This window comes from Papio anubis, chromosome 13 (genome assembly GCF_008728515.1).
Source record: "Papio anubis isolate 15944 chromosome 13, Panubis1.0, whole genome shotgun sequence".
In the NCBI taxonomy this organism is placed as follows: domain Eukaryota; kingdom Metazoa; phylum Chordata; class Mammalia; order Primates; family Cercopithecidae; genus Papio; species Papio anubis.
The window spans coordinates 61,015,162-61,022,748 of record NC_044988.1 but is presented as its reverse complement, the minus strand read 5'-3'; positions in this window follow the sequence as shown (position 1 = coordinate 61,022,748).

The following is a 7,587-nucleotide window of genomic DNA, read 5'->3' as shown; positions in this document are numbered from 1 at the left end:
CCAACTGAGCTGAATGCTATATCTTTACCTAAAAGAGTATCTGGATGTATACAGAGCCAAGGAGATTCTTAGTTCTCCCCATTGGGGATTCTTATGGAAGCTTTAATAAGTTGTTGCTGTGGAAAAGTAGAAAGGGCCTACATTGGAGTCACAAAGTCCAACATCAAATCCTAGCTCCATTATTTACTGTGTATAATATGGTTTGGCTGTGTCCCCACCCAGATCTCATCTTGAATTCCCATATGTTGTGGGAGGGACCCAGTGGAAAGTAATTGAATCATGAAGGCAGGTCTTTCAGTGCTGTTCCTGTGAATAAGTCCCATGCGATCTGATGGCTTTATAAGGTGGAGTTTCCCTGCACAAGTTCTCTCTGCCTGCTGCCATCCACGTAAGACATGACTTGCTCCTCCTTCCACCATGATTGTGAGGCTTCCCCAGCCATGTAGAACTGTAAGTTCATTAAACCCCTTTCTTTAGTAAATTGCCCTGTCTCAGGTACATCTTTATTAGCAGTGTGAAAACAGACTAATACAGTAAATTGGTACCAGTAGAGTGGGGCACTGCTGAAAATATACTGGAAAATGTGAAAGTAACTTTGGAACTGGGTAACAGGCAGAGGTTGGAACAGTTTGGAGGGCTCAGAAGAAGACAGAAAAATGTGGAAATGTTTGGAACTCCCTAGAGACTTGTTGAATGGCTTTGACCAAAATGCTATTAATGATATGGATAATGAAATCCAGGCTGAGGCGGTCTCAGATGGAGATGAGGAACTTGTTGGGAACTGGAGCAGAGGTGACTCTTGTTATGTTTTAGCAAAGAGATTTGCAGCATTTTGCCCCTGCCCTAGAGGTTTGTGGAACTTTTAACTTGAGAGAAATTATTTAGGGTATCTGGTGGAAGAAATTTCTAAGCAGCAAAGCATTCAAGAGATGACTTGAGTGCTGTTAAAGGCATTCTGTTTTATAAGGGAAGCAGAACATAAAAGTTCAGAAAATTTGCAGCCTGACAATGCAATAGGAAAGAAAATCTCATTTTCTGAGAAATTCAAGCCGGCTACAGAAATTTGCATAAGTAACAAGGAGCTGAATGTTAATCCCAAGACAATGGGAAAAATGTCTCCAGAGCATGTTAGAGGTCCTCACAGCAGCCCCTCTCATCACAGGCCCAGAGACCTAGGAGGAAAAAATGGTTTAATGGGTCAGGCCCAGGGTCCCAGTGCTGTGTGCAGCCGAGAGACTTGGTGCACTGCATCCTAGCCACTCCAGCCATGGCTGAAAGGGGTCAATGAAGACCTTGGGCTGTGGCTTCAGAGCTTGGCAACTTCCAGATGGTGTTGAGCCTGCAAGTGCACAGAAGTCAAGAATTGGGGTTTGGGAACCTCCACCTGGATTTCAGGTATATGGAAACGCCTGGATGCCAAGGCAGAAGTTTGCTGCAGGGGTGGGGCGTTCATGGAGAACCTCTGCTAGGGCAGTGTGGAAGGGAAATGTTGGGTCAGAGTCCCCACACAAAGTCCACCTAGTGGAGCTGTGAGAAGAGGGCCACTGCCCTCCAGACCCCAGAATGGTAGGTCCATTGACAGCTTGCACTGTGTACCTGGAAAAGCCACAGACACAACACCAGCCCATGACAGCAGCCAGGAGGGAGGCTGTGCCCTGCAAAGTCACAGGGGCAGAGTGGCCCAAGACTGTGGGAACCCACCTCTTGCATCAGCGTGACTTGGATATGAGACATGGAGTCAAAGGAGATCATTTTGGAGCTTTAAGATTTGACTGCACTGCTGGATTTCAGACTTGCATGGAGCCTGCAGTCCCTTTGTTTTGGCCAGTTTCTGCCATTTGGAACAGATGTATTTACCCAATACCTGTACCCCCACTGTGTCTAGGAAGTAACCAACCTGCTTTTGATTTTACAGGCCCATAGGTGGAAGGGACTTGCCCTGTCTTGGATAAAATTTTGGACTATTGACTTTTGAGTTGATGCTGAAATGAGTTAAGACTTTGAGGGACTCTTGGGAAGGCATGATTGGTTTTGAAATGTGAGGACATAAGATCTGGGAGGGGCCAGGGCCAGAATGATATGGTTCAGCTGTGTCTCCACACAAATCTCATCTTGAATTCCCACATGTTGTAGGAGGGACCTGGTGGGAGGTAAATGAATCGTGAAGGCATGTCTTTCCAGTGCTGTTCTCATGACAGTGAATAAGTCTCATGAGATCTAATGGCTTTATAAGGCACAGTTTCCTGGCACAAGCTCTCTCTTTGCCTGCTGCCATCCATGTAAGACGTAACTGGCTCCTTCTTGCCTTCCGCCATTATTGTGAGGCTTCTCCAGCCATGTGGAACTGTTATTAAACCTCTTTCTTTTGTAAATTCCCGTCTTGGGTATGTCTTTATCAGCAGTGTGAAAATGGACTAATACAGTGGGTCATCACACGCCCTCTGTAATCCCCATTTCCTTATCTGTGAATTGGGGCAGTTCTTAATATATCAACCTCATGGATTGTTATGCAAATGAAATGAGAGACTTGGTGTCTGGAATGCTGAGGTTTCAGTAAGTTCCTCCTGAATTTGGATTCCTAACATATCTCTACTTTCTATTCAACAGATATTTTGAATTATTCCTGTAAATATAAACTGTGATAACCTCTAATTCCATCCCAAAGATGGAGGGGGCTATCTGTTCACAGTTACTGCCACAGGTGTACAGCAGAACATGACTGTGAAGTGATTATGACTTAGCTGCTCTGGAAGTCAGGACCCCTGGTTGTGCCTGTAACTCACTGAGTGACCTTGAAAATGACATGAATTTTCTGAACTTGCTTCCTGACTTGTAAATTATGCCTGGGGACAGGTGGTAGCATAGGATAAATAAATTCTAAGTTTTCTTTTGCCTTCGATATTCCTGATCTAGACCAGAAATTTCTTTTCATCATACTAAGCTATTGAGTCATACTTGTTGCTCATGGCAATTCATTAAGAAGCATTATTATCTAGTCATTATTTTTACCAATAGTGCTAAATGATTCCCCTGGAAGAACTTAGCAGCTAATGAAATTATCAACAACAAATGAGAATTTGCTAACTAAAATGTGTTGCAGTCCTCTGAAAAAAGAATTTACTTTATTATAATTAAAATTTATTTTTAAAAAGATACTATAATTCAGTTTCTGAATTGTATGTGCATGGATATTTATTGATATACAGATACATAGATTTTTGCATTCCATACAAACAACTATTAAATAGGGTCAAACATGAGCATGAGCTATTTGGACATTTGAAGAAACATGGAAGGGGCTGTGTTCTTGTCATTCTATGATACTGTTCAGTACTGCTGTCCTAAAATACACCTTTGCCTACAAGGATCCTGCAGGCTAATTGCAGCAGCTGGGAACCTGCCCAGACTGTCACTGGTTTTTAGGTATGCTGCTGCAGGCAGTCACCAGCAAGCATCTGTTCCCAGATCTAGGGGGAGTTTGCAGTGTGGCATGATTCCCGGCCCCAGTATGGAACCTAATGGAAAGTGATAAGTCATAGACACAGATCGAAATATTTTTGTTAGAATAAATGTGAGACTTGTTTAAAAGTTGTATTCACCCCCACACAAAAGAGAGTTACCTTGATCCCACAAGGGTCAATGCTGTTATTATTCTGGACCAACTATTGATACAGGCTAGCAGGGAATTGCAAATAAGGGTCCCTGCAGGCTGCTTGGTATCACAGCCATCTCCTGGATCCCCCTGTATAGCCATCAAGCTCCATGGTCTTTGCAGTCAGGTCAACCTGGTTTCAGTTCTTACTTCTGCTACTTATTACCTGTGTGATTTGGGGCATGTTTTCCCATCTGAAATGTGGATTATAGTAGTACCTACCTCATATGGTGAATGTGAGAACTAAATGAGGTAATGCATATCATATGCTTTGTAAAGTGCTTTTCACTTAATAAACCCTGAGGTACTACACTTATTATTATTTTGTGTTATTATTATTAATAAAAACTGAGGTTCAGAGAGATAAGAAAGTTATCCAAAATCACATAGGCAATAACCGGCAGGGCCAAGGTGAGAACCTAGGGCTATCTGCCTATGATTATGACACGCTGCCCCGCAAAAGAAATGGTTATTCTGAAAGCATCAAGAACAAAGGCAGAACCTGCCAACAGACACTGTTGTGGACCCGTCAATTTTTGGCAGAATCTTGTCAGTTAGGGGCAAAACAGTGGTAATCAGCCTCATTTCTAGCAATCATTCCCACCATTCTTCTCACAGGCTGTGCTGCTGCTTCATAAAGACTGCAAACTGAGGCCTCTGGCACTCTGAAACCAGGCAAAACTGAGCTAACCTATTTGTTAATTGGGGTTAAAATTTAACAAAATTAATACTGAGTCATGCAACCAATATAGCTTCTTTATTTTGTATAACTTCTCTTTGTCTACCTCTACCCTGCTGTGAAACCCCATCTTGACGTGATGAACTCTGAGGCAATCCCCTTCCAAATCCCAAACGAAAAGTGGAACACGAATGCCTCTGGTTTTTCCTTCCTTCAAACTTTCTGGAGTTTTCGTTTGGCACAGCCCTTAAGATGCCACCCAGAAGCCAAGGTGGGAACGGGAAGTCAGGGCCTAGCCTTTGATTTCTTGCCACCCTTCTTTTCTTTTAGCAAAACACTTTCTAATTTTCTATTCCTGTCTTATAAGAACATTTCTTGGGTCACCTTCTGAGTCCACTCTACCCACGGCTTAGAGCAAAACTGTATTCTTTTCTTTTCTTTTCTTCCTTTTCCTTTTCCTTCTTTCCTTCCTTCCTTCTTTCCTTCCTCCCTTCCTTCTTTCTTTCTTTCTCTTTCTTTCTTTCTTTCCTTTTCTTTTCTTTCTTTGTCTTTCTTTCTCTCTCCTTCCTTCCTTCCTTCCTTCCTTCCTTCCTTCCTTCCTTCCTTCCTTCCTTCCTTCCTTCCTTCCTTCCCCCCTTCTCTCTCTTTCTCTTTCTCTCTGTTTCCCTCCCTCCCTCCCACTCTCCCTCCCTTCCTTCCTTCCTTCTTTCTTTTTACAAATGAAAGTTATTGTTTTTGGCTGGGTGCAGCAGCTAATGCCTGTAATCCCGGCACTTTGGGAAGGCAAGGCCAGTGGATCACCTGAGGTCAGGAGGTCAAGACCAGCCTGGCCGACATGGTGAAACCCCATCTCTACTGAAAATAGAAAAATTAGCTGGGCGTAGTGGCATGCGCCCGTAATTCCAGCTACTCGGGGGGCTGAGGCAGGAGAATCACTTGAACCTGGGAGGCAGAGGTTGTGGTGAGCCAAGATCACACCAACGTACTCCAGTCTGGACCACAAAGCAAGACTCCATCTCAAAAAAAAAAAAAAAAAAAAAAAGGAACTTATTAACTTTAAATTTTGATTATTATTAAGACAGGACTACATTGTATAGATACATCTCTAAACCAATGAAGATAAAAACATTACATTATTCAGAGCCGTAATATTTAGCATCTTTTAGGATTAAAACATAGTTATAAAACTTTTTTCTTTAGATTACTTTAAAAAAAAGTTTGACCTAAGTTTTCTGGACCTTCCTTTTTTTTTTAACCTTTAGGTTTGGGGGTACATATGAAGCTTGTTATATAGGTAAACTCACATCATGTGGATTTGTTATACAGATTATTTCATCACCCTCCTCCTACCCTCTCACCCTCAGGTAGACTCCAGTGTGTGTTATTCCCCCTGTGTGTCCATGTGTTCTCACCATTTAGCTCACACTTACAAGAACATGCGGTATTTGGTTTTCTGTTCCTGTGTTTGTTTGCTAAGGCTAATAGCCTCCAGCTCCATCCATGTTCCTGCAAAAGACATGATCTCGTTCTTTTTTATGGCTGCATACTGCATGGTGTATCTGTATCACATTTTCTTTATCTAGTCTCTCATCGATGGGCATTTAGGTTGATTCCATGTCTTTGCTATTGTGAATATTGCTGCAGTAAACGTTCATGTGCATATGTCTTTACAGTAGAATAATTTATATTCCTCTGGGTATATACCCACTAATAGAATTGCTGGGTCAAATGGTAGTTCTGCTTTTGACTCTTTAAGGAATCACCATACTGCCTTCCACAATGGTTGAACTAATTTAAACTCCCACCAACAGTGTATAAGTGTTCCCTTTTCTCTGCAACCTTGCTAGCATGTTATTTTTTGACTTTTTATTAATAGCCATTCTGATTGGCGTGTGATGGTATTTCATCGTGGTTTTGATTTGCATTTCTCTAATGAACGGTGATATTGAACTTTTTTTCATATGCTTGTTGGCTGCATGTATATCTTCTTTTGAAAGTGTCTGTTCACATCCTTTGCCCATTTTTTAAATGGGGTTGTTTGTTTTCCTCTTGTAAATTTGTTTAAGTTTCTTATAGATGATGGATAGTAGACCTTTGTCACATGCATAGTTTGCAGATATTTTCTCCCATTCCGTAGATTGTCTCTTTACTCTGTGGATAGTTTCTTTTGCTGTGCAGGAGCTCTTAAGTTTAATTAGATTCCATTCATGTATTTTTGTGTTTTTTGCAATTACTTTTGGTGTCTTTGTCATGAAATCTTTGCCCGTTCCTATGTCCAGGATAGTACTGCCTAGGTTGTCTTCTAGGGTTTTTATAGTTTTGGATTTTACATTTAAGTCTTTAGTCTATCTTGAGTTGATTTCTGTGTATGGTGTAAGGAAGGGGTCCAGTTTAAATCATCTGAACATGGCTAGCCACTTATCCCAGCCCCATTTATTGAATGAGGAGTCTTTTCCTCATTGCTTGTTTTTGTCACCTTTGTTGCATATCAAATGGTCATAGTTGTTCAGCCTTGTTTCTGGGCTATCTATTCTGTTTCATTGGTCTATGTGCCTGTTTTTGTACAAGTACCATGCTGTTTTGGTTACTATAGACTTGTAGCATAGTTTGAAGTCAGGTAACACAATGCCTCCAGCTTTGTTCTTTTTGCTTAGAACTGCCTTGGCTATTCAAGCTCTTTTTTAGTTCTATGTGAATTTTAAAATAGACTTTTCTAGTTCTGTAAAGAATGCCATTGATAATTTGATAGGAATAGCATTGAATCTGTAAATTGCTTTGGGCAGTACTTAATGATACTGATTCTTCCTATCCATGAGCATGGAATGTTTTTCCATTTGTTTGTGTTTTCTCTGATTTCTTTGAGCAATGTTTTGTTATTTTTGTTGTAGAGATCTTTCACCTTTTTGGTTAACTGTATTCCTAGGTATTTTATTCTTTTTGTGGCAATTGTGAATGGGGTTGCCTTCCTGGTTTGGCTCTCGGCTTGGTTCCTGTTGGTGTATAGGAATCCTAATAATTTTTATACACTGATTTTGTATCCTGAAACTCTGCTGAAGTTGTTTATCAGCTGAAGGAGCTTTTGGCCCAAGACTATGGGGAATTCTAGATGTAGAATCATGTTGTCTGCAAACAGGGATAGTTTGACTTTGTCTCTTCCTATTTAGATGACTATATTTCTTTCTCTTGTGTTATTGCTCTGGCTAGGACTTCCAATACTGTGTTGAATAGAAGTGGTGAGAGAGGGCATCCTTGTATT